Source organism: Pan paniscus, chromosome 15, assembly GCF_029289425.2.
Source record: "Pan paniscus chromosome 15, NHGRI_mPanPan1-v2.0_pri, whole genome shotgun sequence".
Lineage (NCBI taxonomy): Eukaryota > Metazoa > Chordata > Mammalia > Primates > Hominidae > Pan > Pan paniscus.
In genome coordinates, this window is record NC_073264.2 from 56,420,719 (window position 1) to 56,436,969 (window position 16,251).

Below are 16,251 nucleotides of genomic sequence, written 5' to 3' on the forward strand. Positions count from 1 at the left end.
GATATGTCATATTGGCCCTAATTACATCGGTATGTGTCTTTTAAAAAGATATTTTCCCCCCATAACCACAGTGCCATTATCCCCACCTAACAAAACTAACAGATTGATCTGTTGCCTTAGATCTGAGTCTTAGTATCCTCAGATTCCTTTTGATTATCTAAAATATTAAAATAAATATTGAAAATATTAAAATACATTCAAGTTTGTGGTTATCACTTTTAAATGACCCATTTTTCTTCATTTACATACAAATATTTTGTGAATGTTTGACTTTCTAACTTGCTATGGAAATTTTCAAACAAAAGTAGGTGGAATCCGTATAAGAAACCCTCATGTACTTATCACCCAGCTTCAACAGTTATCAACCACTCTACTCATGTAGGAGGGGAAATTATCAAATCATGCCCAAGTTTGGTTGAACTGTTCCCCTCCAACTTCCCCCTCCTGAATTATTCTCAGGCAAATTCCAGAGTGGATATTATTTCATTGGCAGTCTAGTCTGTATCTTTGAAAGAGGGAAAGGATTCTTTAAAATTAGTGTGTATGTGTGTATATATTTATGTATGGATAAGGATTCTTTAACATGAGTTACATATACATGTATAACTCATATATATAACTGATGTTAAAGAATCCTTGTCTTTTAAAGATACAGACTATATCTGCATATGTATATATCCACAATACCATTATCACCCCTTCATTCTTTAATATCTTCAAGTATCTAGTATTCAAATTTCCATTTGTCTCAGATGTCATAGTTTTTTAGTAATGGTTTGAATCAGGATCCATATAAAGTCTCTACCTTGCAGTTGGTAATGACCTTTAAGTCTAACCCTTTATAGTCCATTTTTAGGCTTTAGTCTATAGTCCATTTTACTACCTCTCTTTGGTAATGTTTTTTGTTCAAGAAACCACGTTGTGGCCGGGCGAGGTGGCTCACGCCTGCAATCCCAGCACTTTGGGAGGCCAAGGCGGGTGGATCACGAGGTCAGGAGTTCCAGACCAGCGTGGCCAATGTGGTGAAACCCTGTCTCTACTACAAAAAATTACAAAAATTAGCCAGACCTGGTGGCACGCATCTGTAGTCCCAGCTACTCGGGAGGCTGAGGCAGAAGAATCACTTGAATCCGGGAGGCGGAGGTTGCAGTGAGCTGAGATTGTGACACTGCACTCCAGCCTGGGCGACAGAGCGAGACTCCGTCTCAAAAAAAAGAAACCACGTTATTTGTTCTAGTGTTTCTCAGAGTCTGGATTTTAATGATTACATCTGTGGCTCAGTTCAACACTTTCTTATGTCCTGTATTTCCTGTAAATTGGTGATTGAATCTAGAGGTGTGCTTAGCATATAATATATATGCACATGGTAAAATTTAAAACAGTTCAAAAGTCTGTGTAATGAAATGTCGGTCATTTTCCCACACAGTATTTTAGGTATCTTCCCCAGAAGGAATTATTCGGTCTAGAATGAATGATGTGTTTTTATTAAGCCTTATATCCCAATGAGCATACTAAATGTTCTTGTAATTCTGAATATACTAAGGTTATTCTTTTGTAAATTTTAGAATTTGATTTAAATACTACAAAAGCACATGGTGCCAGTCACTAAGATGTGGTGTTTTCTTTTTGGTAAAGGAGAATTTGTAAGGTGAAATGACAGTGAATTAGAAGTTGTAAACCAAATTCCTTGTTACTACAGTGGACTACTTTTCATAGAACGAACAAGAAAAATCAGCTCTGTAGGACAATGTTAAAAAGAGTGTTCTTGGCTGGGCACGGTGGCTCATGCCTGTAATCACAGCACTTTGGGAGGCCAGGAGGGGAGGATTGGTTGTCTCCAGGAGTTTGAAACCAGCCTGGGCAACACAGTGAGACCTCCATCTCAACAGAAATTCAAAAATTAGCCAGGTGTGGTGGCATGTGCCTGTATTCCTAGCTACTTGGGAGGCTGAGGTGGGAGGATCACCTGAGCCCAGGAGGTCAAGTCTCCGTGAACTGTGATTGTGCCACTGCACTCTAGCCTGGGTGACAAAGTGAGACCCTGTCTCAAAAAAAAAAAAAAAAAAGAAAAACTTCTTTGTTAACATTATACAGCATCTAGTATTGTTAGGTTTATTTTCTTAAACAGGAAGATAGTGAAGTACCATAGTTTTCTCATCTGTAAAATGAGGGCATTGCTGTATTTATATCAGTGGCCTTTGGTAGGTCTTGAGTGAGAAAGTATCTAGGGAGGAGACTTGAATGTTAATTTCCTTTTCTATAAGTATGTCCATAATTAATTGTGAAACTCTGTTCTCTTCAGTAGACAGTTTTAGGTATAAGGCATGTGGCCAGGGATGTCATGCCCCGTGTAATGGGTTTGATTGGGATCAAGAACAAGTCTGTCAGAGTGAGCCAGGCAGTATTATCTGAGCCACTTGGTCAGGACAGGTTATGGAACAGTTAAAACAGATGAGTCATGTCATGTGTACCATACCACAGTCTACTTTTTCTTGGCCCCTCTCCCCATGCCTACTCCTCTGGTCCCTGTCTGGCAGATAGTACAATTCAGCAGATAGGCATTAGATCAGTTCTAAGCATATAGGAAGAATGATAATTGGATTACCAGCAAGGCAGAGTGGCAGATCAGAGGCCATAGGGAACTGGGACCAAATAAGGAGACTCTCCAAAAGATGCAAATGTAGCTCTAGCAGCAAGGAAAGGCAAACTGGTTGCAAAGTTACATGTGTAAAGTCGATTGAGAACAAAAATAAAGCAGCAGTCCTGGCTCCTTAAGTGATAGTTTCTTTTATGAGACCTCAAAACAGTTTACTGATAGGAGTATTCCATCTGAACTTCTAGGTTTGAATAGCAGGACATTACATGGAGGTGATTTTTTGGAATATGTTTCTCTGTCAGCTATATAGAGATAGGTAGATAGGTAGATTTGGACCTGGGATAATTGTCATCTGTTAGTTTACCTCGCCTGGTTGTGTACAAAGTTTGTATGATGTTAGACAGTTAATAGCATAGAAATTTTTAAATAACCTTGTTCTCATCAAGTGACTCTGTAGCCTCTTTTTTTTTTTTTTTTAAATTGAGGCAGGGTCTCACCATGTTGCTCAGGTTGGTGTGGAATGCCTGGCCTCAGGCAGTCCTCCTGCTTTGGCTTCCCAAAGTGCTAGGATTACTGGTGTGAGCCACTGCACTTGGCCCGTATTATCTTGTTTGGGGGCAGGGAAGTATGGAGATACAGGAGTCTTTTCAAGCCTTTTAAACTCCCTTTAGTAGCTATTTTACTCACAGACTCTGGCTAGAGTAGGCTTTATAATTAGAAAGTAGTGCTAAGTGCTTACTTACTAGATACAGAAACAAGTTTTATGATGTTTCTTGGGTTTAGAGAAGAATTGGTTAAAGACTAAGAAATTCTCTTTTCTTCTTTGGAAAATCGTTTAAAAACTAATGTAAGTAGTTTTGGGGCAAATGCAGCAAAGAATTAGGGACTTGCCTTTGGTTTGAACTAGATGTGTTTCCTTTTTTGGTGAATAGTGGAAGTAGTAAAGAGGCTAACAGTTGTCAGGGCTTGTCAGCCGATCATGGGATTGAATACTACTGAGGTGAGCAAGTCTTGCCAGCAGTGTTTTGCCCCCTAAAGATCTTTAATTTAGGCAAAGATAGTTTCTCTTTCTGGAATAAATTCTGAAAACAGAATAGTGCGTTTTAATGTGCATTAATTTCTCTTTACAGGCCTTTTTTTTTTTTTTTTTTTAGCATAGGCTATTCTTTAAATTTTGAGTGCCTCCCTGTGTGTTAGCATCATTATAAGAACTGTCAGCTGTGAAAAAAGATGATGCAAGAAGGAGCACTAATTTTGATTTGCTTTGAACAAAGTAGACAGAGTGAACCTGCATAATTATAGTATCAGCTGGATACTCTGCTAAGTAATCTAATCCTCATCACAACTCTGTGAAATGTCAGACTCAGAAATAGTGACATGCTCAAGGCCATAGAACTAAGATGTAGCTTCTCTTAGGGCAGAATCCAGGCTTTATAGGACTTAAGATGCTATTTTGCTTTAAAAATTTTGGGAGGAGTGAGAGTCTTATATGTGTAAATGGGTATATCTAAGGTCATGATATCATAATTTACTAAGTAGACCAACTTTTATCAAGTATCACAAAGTAGAATTTGGTAGTTAGGACAACTCCCCTCTCCCATTCTTATCTTTTTTTTTTTTTTTTTTTTTTAATAGTTGTAAAGTTTTTGGGAATTTATGGGAACATACTTATCTTTCTTTTTAAAAAAAAAAACCCTTTATTTCCTTCTTCCTCATTTTGCTTCCCACTCCCCCTTAATAAAAATAGAAACTTTTGTGAAAGAGGGAGAATGATGTTATGAACTCAGCAGGTTCAGACAAGTGTTGTGAGTGTGGAGGCCAGGAAGCCATGTGTACCAGGACCATGTTACTGCCTAAGAAGAAATGAGAGTGTCCAGATGCAAGGGAGGTGAATAGAGAGTCAATTTCAGTTCCCCTTGATTACTGTGATTTATATGGTTCTTCTGGGACTGACGTAAAGAATGTTTCACCAGACTTACTGGGAAGCCCTCTGTTTTGTGTCCCTTGTAATAGTGATTTTACATCAGAAATAAGCCATCTGATAACAGGGAAAGAATAGTGTTTGGATTTATTGCTTAGTTACAGTGACATGTGTGCAGTTAAAGTGATGAAATTGTTTAGTATGAGTTAGCATATATCTTAATTCTAATGAAACTAGCTCTAAGTCTATGTTTATGCTTGTGATTTTAGCTTTTACTATGGTAACCTCATTTCTATAATTAAAAACAGTAAAAACTCTACCATGTATTGAGTGCTGTACTTTTTATGTTAGGAATAGCAGATTATTTTCAGTACTTGAAACACCAGCTCCTTAACTCGTTAACACCATCATGGTTATTCTCATCCTTGAAAATCTTTCTCTTTTACTTTTTTTTTAATTTTTAAGATTTTTTATAGAGACAGGATCTCACTATGTTGCCCGGGCTGGTATAAAACTCCTGGCCTCAAGCAGTCCTCCCTCTCCAGCCTCAGAATGCTTGGATTATAGGCATGAGCCATAGCAGCCAGCCAGTCCCTCACCCTGCTTTTCCATTTTTGAGACAAGGTCTTGCTCTGTCACTCAGGCTGGAGTGCAGTGAGATGATCTTAGCTCATTGCAAGGTCAAACTCCTGGGCTCAGGTGATCCTCTGCCTCAGCCTCTGGAGTAGCTGGGACCACAAGTACATACCACTGTGCCCAGCTAATTTTTACATTTTTAGTAGAGATGAGGGCTTGCTGTGTTTTCCAGGCTGGTCTCGAACTCCTGGCCTCAAGTGATCCTCCCGCCTCAGCCTCCCAAAGTGTTGATTATAGGCTTGAGCCATTGTGCCCAACCCAGCCTAGCCCATTTTTATTGTAATAATCTTTCTAGGTTTGGAGCTCTATGAAACAGGTTTGGTTTTTCAAAATCTTTTTTAAAAAGATTTAAAATGTGTTTTTAACCTATTTTGTTTTTGTACTTTTTGGTGAAAATTATCATAGTCTGTTCCTATTCTTAGAGTACATTAGGGCAGGAGTTGCTGAACTCCCTTTTAATCAACTTCCCTTTCAGTTTAGTTTGAGCAATAGATTTCTCTCACACCAGCATTTAACTAACCTCAAATAAAAATCCTAATTAGTGATTGGAATTGCAACTGAAAAAGACTATTTCAAAAATGAGTCTTGGCCGGGCCTGATGGCTCATGCCTATAATCCCAACACTTCAGGTGGTCAAGGCGGGTGGATCATGAGGTCAGGAGATTGAGACCATCCTGGCCAACATGGGTGAAACCCTGTCTCTACTAAAATAAAAAAAAATTAGCTGGGCATGGTGGTGCGCACCTGTAGTCCCAGCTACTCAGGAGGCTGAGGCAGGGGAATAATCACTTGAACCCGGGAGGTGGGGGTTGCAGTGAGCCAAGATTGCACCACTGCACTCCAGCCTGGTGACAGAGTGGGACTGCATCTCAAAAAAAAAAAAAAAAAAAAAAAAAGAAGTCTTAGTCCGGGTGTGGTGCGTGGTGGCTGAGGCGAGTGGATCACTTGAGGTCAGGAGTTCGAGACCAGCCTGGTCAACATGGTGAAACCCCATTTCCACCAAAAAATACAAAAATTAGCCAGGTGTGGTAGTGCGTGTCTGTAGTCCCCAGCTACTCGGGAGGCTGAGGCAGAATAGCTTCAACCCAGGAGGCAGTGGTTGTAGTGAGCCGAGATCGTGCCACTGCACTCCTCAAAAAAAAAAAAAAAAAAAAGTCTTAAAGCCTCTACAACAGGAGTCGTACAGGTGAGGGGGAAAGTCAGCAATAAAATTACGTTATAACAATTTTTACTGAATTAGCTCAATAGCAGGATTTTTCCCGATCTGAATTTTATCCCGCACATTTCTCCCGGTTACTGCAAGTACTGTATCTATGTATAAGGCTACACTGATTTGGCTGTAAAGTCATGATTTATCATTGTTGAGGCTGGTTTTTCATCTCCTTTCTGATTTTTGCTCTGAAGCCTGTCAACAGAGCCACAATGACAAAGTATCACATTTTAAACCTGTGTGGTCTAGTAGTAAAATAGTTCAGTGTTTGATCAACTGAACTTTACATTCTAGCTTAAAGGCCTACTTAAATATGTGTGCGTGTATATAATACATAGTCCTCCTCTTTTCCCAGTCATTAAAAACAATTTGAGTTTATGCTCAGCTTGTAGTAAGCCATGAAGTTGAGTTATGTGAACACTAAACTTCCAAAAAGTTGCTTAATTGCTTAATGTTTTGGACTTCATTATGATTAGGGAAAATGGAGTCAGGGAAACCATATGAGAGAGTAATTTGTTTCCTAAGGAATAAAAGCAGTAGAAACCCACAACAAACCACACATTAGCCTTTATGTTGTTACTTGTTGGCTTCATTCAGTTTGCACTTTTATTGTTTGTGAAACAAGTGGTTTTCTTTAGAGTTGCAATGCTTATATGTTTTTAAAGTTTTCCACTAAAGTCATTTCTACACAGCGTCATTTTGAAAATTACATGATGTCAAATCCAGTATCCAGTGCATATATTTTAAGTTAACAAATTATACAAGGAAATGGTACGTGGTCTTTCAAACTTTTGTTTAAAAACAGGCTGGCTGGGTGTGGTGGCTCACGCCTGTAATCCCAGCACTTTAGGAGGCCGAGGGGGCAGATCACTTGAGGTCAGGAGATGGAGACCAGCCTGGCCAACATGGCGAAACCCTGTCTCTACTAAAAATACAAAAACTAGCCAGACGTGGTGGCACACGCCTGTAATCCCAGCTGTTCGGGAGGCTGAGGCAGGAGAATTACTTGAACCTGGGAGGTGGAGGTTGCAGTGAGCTGAGATTGCATCACGGCAGTTCAGCCTGGGTGACAAAGCGAGACTCCATCTCAAAAAAAACAAAACAAAACAAAAAACAGGCCATATTTAGGTCTTACTAAATGGAAACCTTTCTCAAGTAGTGCTTTTCAAATAATAAAAATTTTTATTGTGTAAAGGAGGAAGGGAACTTAGCATCTGCATTGGAATCATTTTTTCCTATATCCTATTAGCTAATTCCGAGATTGTTTAATATGGTATCCACCCATTTCATTTGGCTGCACCCTTTGCTCTCATGAAAGTAAGACTGATTGTTCTGAATTGCTATGTATATGTGCTTTGGCACAGCATGAAGGTACCCTTAATCACATTGCCATTGTCTTTAAAACAGCTTGCAGTTATGGCTACAAATAAAAGGGTGTGACAGGAGGGCATGACAGATAATGGTTCTTTTTTCCGCCCCTCTGTTTAGCAGATCTGCTTTGTACTACTAGCCTTTTGTGTTCTCTGGACTACCTACTGTATTTTCAGTATGTTTTTATAGTCAACTAAAATGTGTTTGCATATTTGTCACTGTAACTTTAAGCGGACCTCTTTGAATTCTTTTCGTGGAGGCAGGCAAAACAATGTGTGGGAAGAAGGTGAGTGGCCTTGCTGCTGTTGGCATTTTTTCCCCCACTTCTGTGATTAAACACTTAAGCTGTTAAATTATTTTGTGTGACTCTTGTCCTCCAAATGTTTATTTACTTCTGTCTGGTTTAGAAATTTGGTTATAATCCCTTTACTTCACTGCAGCTCTTTACCTTGTAATTTCTTTATAAACAAGGTAGAAAGAATGGCTGGCGATTTGAGTGTTTAAGTTGCTGAGAGATAACCTACTGACATGAGCAAAGGTTTTTTTGTGTCCTACTTGATTCTGATTTAAAATAACTTTATCAAGTGATGGAGGAAAAAGTAAATATAATGCAAAAATTAGAAAAGTTTCCTTGTTGCTTTAGGAGGTTACCTCTAAATTATATATTTGTCATGGATACCTTTTAAGAGAAGGGGACTGACATTTAATGACCTTCATGCTCTCATGTGACTGTTAGCATTTATTCCCATTTTACTGATTCAGAAATGGAGGATGAAATGGTTTGGCTGTGCCCCCACCCAAATCTCACCTTGAATTGTAATAATCCCCATGTGTCAAGGGTAGGGCCAGGTGGAGATAATTGAATCATGAGGGCAGGTTTCTCCCATACTGTTCTCCTCGTGGTAATAAGTCTCACCAGATCTGATGGTTTTATAAATGGGATTCTCCTGCACAAGCTCTCTTGCCTGTTGCCATGTAAGACGTGACTTTGCACCTCATTCACCTGCTATGATTGTGATTAGTAGTGCGAGAACAGACTAATACAGAGGGTCAGAGAAAACAAACATTTTGCATAGAGTTGCAGGCATATATTTTATTACAGGCACATATCTGACTCAAAGCTAGTTTTTTGTTCTAAACATATTTTTCATTTGAAGAGGCTTATTACTAAAGTCAGTTTGTTCTTCAGGAGATCTACTGGATAGTTTTAAAGGTATTTAATGTATGAAATAAATCAGTATTTGATGATACTAAAAGTACACTAAGGAAAAAGAATAACTTGTCCAATTTCTCATGTAATTTATTAACAGCCTTGCCTCGCTGTAGTACGTAACATGGATTTTAAAATTTGGTTTTCATGTTAAGGTTCTTCCATAGTCGGGTTAATTATCTTTATTTTACAGATGATGAAACTGAGGTTCACATAGAAACTATAATAGGTTTCCTTACCTTGAAGTATATTGTTCTTTACTCTCTATTGTAACTGCCAAGTATTGCTAGATTTGAGGTTCAGATTTTCAGAAGAAAACAGTGGTTTACTGTAAACAATACCCAGTGATTCCTGATTTGGAATCAAGATACTCTAGGCAAGCAATATCATCAAATTCCTTCTTAATTCCCTCATCTTTAAAATGAAGAGTTTGAACCAAGAGATCTCAGTACCTCTTTAAATGCTTGAGAATGATTATGGTTTAAAAGCTTCAGAGGTCTGTGAATTTGAGAAAAAAGTTACTTATTTTTGCTGGTCTCTGACTGAAATGTAGCATTTCTTTCTAACCGCTGCAGTACTACCAGTACCTGTGATTTTGTCATCAACAGAAATCACAGCTATTTTCTTATTACAGTGTAGTTCTTGCAGACATCATGAAAATATCGTTTGTGTTGATCACAATTTGGAAATTATGGTAACTAGTAGACTTGTTATTAGAGCTTATTTAATATGTTAAAAAGACAAACGTGTATTTAATATCATTAGTTTTTGAAACTATTTTAACTGTATTTTAATATAATTGGTATTCTGTGTGTGTGGGTATACACACTTTTTGCTTCAAAAAAGTATTATGGGAGTTTATAGTCTTTACACACTTCCAGAAGAGTTTATGGAACAAAGTTAAATATTCCTATGAATACAAAATGGCCAAGGTTGATGTGAAAAAAACTTTTTGGACACTGCTGGTTTTTTTGCAGGAGTGTGGCGGTGTGTGGATGGGGGAGATGTCTCTACAGCAATGTCTCAGGTTTCCAGAATGATGGGCTATGATTGTGTCACATTCCTCTAGTACTGAGCAAGCTAGATAGAGCAAAATGATGATAAAAATAAATTTATGATTATTTGGATATCCTTTTTGCAAGAATTAAGCTTCTAAGCAGTTGTTCCATTTGAGGGGTTAGGAGAAGACCTCTTATTTAAACTTACCTGATTTTTCAAGCAGGAGGACTAGCTTGCCAAGAACAAAAGTTACCCACACAACACATGTACTGCATAAAATTATTTCTGAAACAGAAAATCAGTTGGAAGGCTGCATTACTTTAAAAATATTAGTGCATTCACTGCTGAGTTTTTGTGTGTCTGTTTTTAATTTTTTTGCTTGCTTGACTGTTAGTAATTTACATACTAACTGGTTATGAGGGAAGAAATGGTAATAATTTCTTCATATTTGTAATAATTAGAAATACATACAAAACTCAGTAGCTTCATTGTGACACAAAGACCACTGGAGTTCTGTCCTTTGGTGAGCCTGTTATTCCATTCGTAATGCATTTATCTTTAGATTGGGTAGGGTGGGATTTGCATTGAGTTACAATGAGTTTTCTGATCCTTATCAGTCAGTATTAGGAGTGACTGTTTTTAATAGTGATAATGAGGCAGCTATTCCCAGGAGAAGACTTAGTCACAGGCAGAATTGTCAGAACCCTGAAATAGTTTGGGAAAACTCAGGATGGAAAAAGTAAGCTGTTTCAAAAACAAAACAAAAAACTTGAGTTGCTTTTTTGGGAAGGTTGAGATGGGGATGGATGGAGGTAGCAAGAAACCAGATGAACTTCCTTGAAGCCTGTGAGCTATCTAGAATGGAGAAGAGATTAGTACTGTTTACCTAAAGTACTGGAGTGTGAACATAAAGGTTTGAATAAGACCAAGTTGGTAATAGCTATTAATGTGGAAGTATGTTTGTTCTCTGTGTAAATTGGCAAAATTTAATTTGGCTTTGAGAAAAAGAGAAATGCTAGTAGCAGGTTACTTTTGTTGCCAGTTGAGAGAAAAATTCAAGTAGCATTTCATGCCAGGAGAGTATTTTACTGGTGTTAGAGTGGAAGTGGGGAGTGCTCATGGATCTGCAGGTCACACCACCAAACCAGGATTTACTGATTAATAATGGAGACAGGATAATTTTTGGCCTCATTAGGAAGAATGAAGATGAGAAATGTAGACTATGCCTTCAGGTATGTCTGTCCTACCTCAATTTTAAGTGTAAAAGGAATCTTTTAGATTAGGGTTTCTTCGTGCCTGCCTGACTGCCTGCCAACATAATAAGCTGTAAAACCTTGTTTAGTTTTCCTTAAATCCAGAAGTGATTCTATACCAAATCCATACAAATCAAATCACTCTTAAGGGAGTAAGTGAAAACATGTGTATCTGCCTTGGCTGGACTATATCTATTTGCAGATTGCCTCAATTCTCTTTGCTAAGCAAATTTCTTAAACATCCTATGATGACCATCATCCAGTTTGGAGGTAAACACAAGAGGTGATAGCGTTTTCTTATCTGAACTGTTTTATAAACTCTGACCACACTAACTTTTGTAGCTACATAAGAGTCAACCTATCACTGCAAGGAAAAAAAAAAAAACATCCAACCTGACATATATAAAGACAAAATAAGAACAAATGCTGTTTGATTGCATTAAAACAATATACTGCATGTTGCAATTTACATATTGTATTAGTTCACACTGCTGCAAAAAAACTGCCTGAGACTGTAATTTATAAAGGAAAGAGGTTTAATTGACTAACAGTTCCACATGACTTGGGAGGACTCAGGAAACTCAGTGGTGGAAGGTGAAGCAGATACTTTCTTCACAATGTGGCAGGAGGGAGAAGGAACACAGGAGGAACTAGCAAACACAAAACCATCAGATCTCGTGATAATTCATTCACTAACAGGAGAACAGCATGGGAGAAACTGCCCCATGATTGTTACTTCCACCTGCTCTCTTCCTTGACATGTGGGGATTATGGGGATTATAATTCAAGATAAGAGTCGGGTGGGAACACAAAGCCCAACCATATCATTGTGTTCCTGGCCCTTCCTAATCTCATGTCCCTTTCACATTTCAAAGCCAATCATGCCTTCCCAGCAGCCCCCCAAAGTCTTAATTCACTCCAGCATTAACTCTAAAGTCCAAGTCCAAAGTGTCATGTGAGATGAGGCAAGTCCCTTCCGCCTAGCAGCCTGTAAAATCAAAAGCAAGTTAGTTACTTCCAAGATACAGTGGATCGGATACAGGCATTGGGTAAATGTTCCTGTTCCAAGTGAGAGAAATTAGCCCAAACAAAGGGCCTGCAGGTCCCATGTAAGTCCAAAATCTGGCTGGGCAGTCATTAAATCCTTTGTTTTATTTTGTTGTTTGTTTTTCTGAGAGGGAGTTTTGGTCTTGTTGCCCAGGCTGGAGTGCAGTGGCATAATCTCAGCTCACTGCAACCTCCACCTCCTGGGTTCAAGCAATTCTCCTGCCTTAGCCTCCCAAGTAGCTGAGATTACAGGTGCCCACCACCATACGCAGCTAATTATTCATTAAATCTTAAAGTTCTGGCCAGGTGCAGTGGCTCACGTCTGTAATCCCCAGCACTTTGGGAGGCTGAGGCAGGCAGATCACGAGGTCAGGCGTTTGAGACCAGCCTGACCAACATGGTGAAACTCCGTTTCTATTAAAAATACAAAAATTAGCTGCGTGTGGTGGCATGCGCTTGTAATCCTAGCTACTTGGGAGGCTGAGTCAGGAGAATCACTTGAACCTGGGAGGTGGAGGTTGCAGTGAGCTGAGATCACACCACTGCACTCCAGCCTGGGAGACACAGTGTGAGACTTTGTCTCCAAACAAACAAACAAAAACCTTAAAGTTCCAAAATGATCTCCATGTCTCACATCCAGGTCACACTGATGCAAGATTTAGGCTCCCATGGCCTTGGGCAGCTCCACCTGTGGCTCTTCAGGGTATAGCCCCCTTCCCAGAGGCTTTCACGGGCTGGCCTTGAGTATCTGTGGCTTTTCTAGAAGCACGGTGCAAGCTGTCAGTGGCCCTACCATTCTGGGGTCTGGAGGATGGTGGCCCTCTTCTCACAGCTCCACTAGGCAGTACCCCAGTGGAGACTCTGGGGGCTTCGACCCCACATGTCCCTTCCGCATTGCCCTAGCAGAGGTTCTCCATGAGGGCTCCACCCTGCAGCAAACTTCTGCCTGATCATCCAGATGTTTCCATACATCCTCTGAAATCTAGGTGGAGGTTCTCAAACCTCAATTCTTGACTTCCGTGCACCTGCAGGCCCAACACCATGTGTAAGCTGCCAAGGCTTGGGGCTTGCACCCTCTGAAGTAATGGCCTGAGCTGTACGTTGCTCCATTTTCACCCCAGTGGGGATGCGAGGCACCAAGTCTTGAGACTGCACAAAGCAGCAAGGCTGTGGGCCTGGCCCAGGAAACCATTTTTTCATCCTGGGCCTCCAGGCCTGTGATGGGATGGGGCTGCTGTGAAGACCTCTGGCATGCCCTGGAGACATTTTCCCCATCATCTTAGCAATTAACATTTGGCTCCTTGTTACTTATGCAAATTTTTGTAGCTGGCTTGAATTTCTCCTCAGAAAGTGGTTTTTTCTTTTCTGTCACATCATCAGGCTGCAAATTTTCCAAACTTTTATGCTCTGCTTGCTTTTTAAACTTAAGTTCCAATTCCAAACCATCTCTTTGTGAATGCTTAAAACTGAATGCTTTTAAGAGCATCCAAGTCACCTCCTAAGCTTTGCGGCGTAAACATTTCTTCTACGAGATACTCTAAATCATCTGTCTCAAGTTCAAAGTTCCACAGATCTCTAAGGTAGGGGCAAAATGTTACCAGTTTCTTGGCTAAAACATACTGAGAGTCACCTTTATTCCAGTTCTCAATAAGTCCTCCTCTTCATCTGAGACCACCTCATCCTGGACTTCATTGTCCATGTCACTATCAGCATTTTGGTCAGAGCCATTCAGCAAGTTTCTAGGAAGTTCCAAACTTTCCCACATCTTCATGTCTTCTTCTGAGTCCTCCAAATTGTTGCAACCTTTGCCTGTTACCCAGTTCCAAAATTGCTTCCACATTGTCTGGTATTTTTATAGCAGTGCCCCACTCTTGATATCAATTTACTGTATTAGTCTGTTCTCACATTGCTGTAAAAAAAACTGCCTGAAACTGGGTAATTTATAAAGGAAAGAGGTTTAATTGACTCACAGTTTCACATGGCTGGGCGAACACAGGAAACTTACCATCATGGCACAAGGTGAAGAAGCAGACACCTTCTTCACAATGTGGCTGTTGGGAGAATGAACGCAGGAGGAGCTACCAAACACTTACAAAACCATCAGATCTCGTGAGAACTGACCTCACTGTCATTAGAACAGCATGGGGGAAACCACCCCCACCATGATTCATTTACCTCCATCTGCTCCCTCCCTTGACATGCGGAGATTATGGGGATTATAATTCAAGATGTGATTTGGCTGGGGACACAAAGCCTAATGATATCACATATACTAGAAACTGTGTGTGTGTGAGACAGGGTCTTGCTCTGGCATGCAGGCTGGAGTGCAGTGGCATGATCACAACTTACTGCAGCCTCGACCTTCCTGGCTCAAAGTGATCCTCCTAACTCAGCCTCACAGGCAGCTAAGACCACAGGCATGCCACCATCCCTGGCAATTTTATTTTTTATTTTAATTTTTTTGAGAGCTGAGGTCTCCCTTTTTTGCCCAGGGTGGTCTGGAACTCCTAGGCTCAAGTGATCCTTCCAATTAGGCCTCCCAAAGTGTTGGGATTACAGGCATGAGCCACAATGCCCAGCCCTGAAAACCTGTAATTTAGTGTTGGGAATAATAAAGATATGAAAAAAAAAAAGGATTTTGTTGCCACCTTAGGGCACATTCTAGAGTTTATTGTGTTTATCAGTTTCTCACAACTTAAGTGGAAACGGTCTTAACAGTGCTTTGACAGACTGTAGCCTTGCAGGGGGAAACCTAATGTGAGATAGTTACCCAAATACACACCTTGGTGTAAACTGCTGAGCTACCTCCCGGAAGGGAAGCTGCTATCTTCCTGAGGTGTGCCAGATTGGGTATCACATAAATGTTTTGTCTCCCCTTGAGTCTGTTCCCTGGGAATGGATTGGGTATCATATGACATAGGAACAGCTGAAAATAAGGGAGTTACAGATGATTTTGAATATCAGACAGTAGTAACAGGTATGTATAAAATGATAGATGATAATATTAAATTTTGATTATACAGCAATAAATTTTTGTTGTAGAAAAATTGGAGAATACAACAAATGAAAGAAAAAACCTTGTTGGAAAAATTTAATCTGAAAAAAGAACTAAAACGTTTTGAACTTTTATCACTATTCTTATCCTTTTATATTGTGTTTTTGATTGAAGTATTAAATGTGCATAGTTTAGTTGATAGCTGTTTAAGACTTGTTTTGAAAAGCGTCAGTCTTTCTCCCACTTCATCCCCCCACTTCATCCCCCCACTTCTCCCTCTTGGAGGCTTTCTTTTAGCTTATTATTTTTGCATTTACCTCCATGTTCTTAACAGCATTCTTATATTCTGATTTCTTGATTTCTCAGCTTCAGGTATCTTTTGATTTCCCATTGTGGCACTTGAGGATTTAGTTCTTTTTTCTCATCCCCAGGAATGTTTTTGTCCCCACATTTCCCTGGTATAGGTATTTATAACATTGCTTAGACTAGTATTCTAGTATTCAGTGTTGACACATTAAGACTGAAAGTGCATGTTAAGATTCACAGTTGGCCGGGCGCGGTGGCTCACGCCTGTAATCCCAGCACTTTGGGAGGCCGAGGCGGGCGGATCACGAGGTCAGGAGATCGAGACCATCCTGGCTAATACGGTGAAACCCCGTCTCTACTAAAAATACAAAAAATTAGCCGGGCGTGGTAGCGGGCGCCTGTAGTCCCAGCTACTCAGGAGGCTGAGGCAGGAGAATGGCGTGAACCCGGGAGGCGGAGCTTGCAGTGAGCCGAGATCGCGCCACTGCACTCCAGCCTGGGCGACAGAGTGAGACTCCGTCTCAAAAAAAAAAAAAAAAAAAAAGATTCACAGTTAAGCCATGTAGTAATTGTGACTACTTTTACTTTATTACTTTTGGTTTTCCATGAATATATTTTTCTTTATTGTTTACTTTTCTGTTAACTTCTTACTAATTTATTTCAAATTGTAACTTGTCCTTATTTACTTTCAGGAAAGTCAGACACTT

The 16,251-nt window shown here is 39.8% G+C and overlaps 1 protein-coding gene across 22 annotated transcripts in view; it reads left to right on the forward strand.

Moving 5' to 3' along the window:
• FBXO34 (F-box protein 34) overlaps positions 1 to 16,251 on the forward strand; it is a 114,627-nt gene that overhangs the window by 28,064 nt on the left and 70,312 nt on the right. The gene's annotated exons all lie outside the window — the stretch shown is intronic.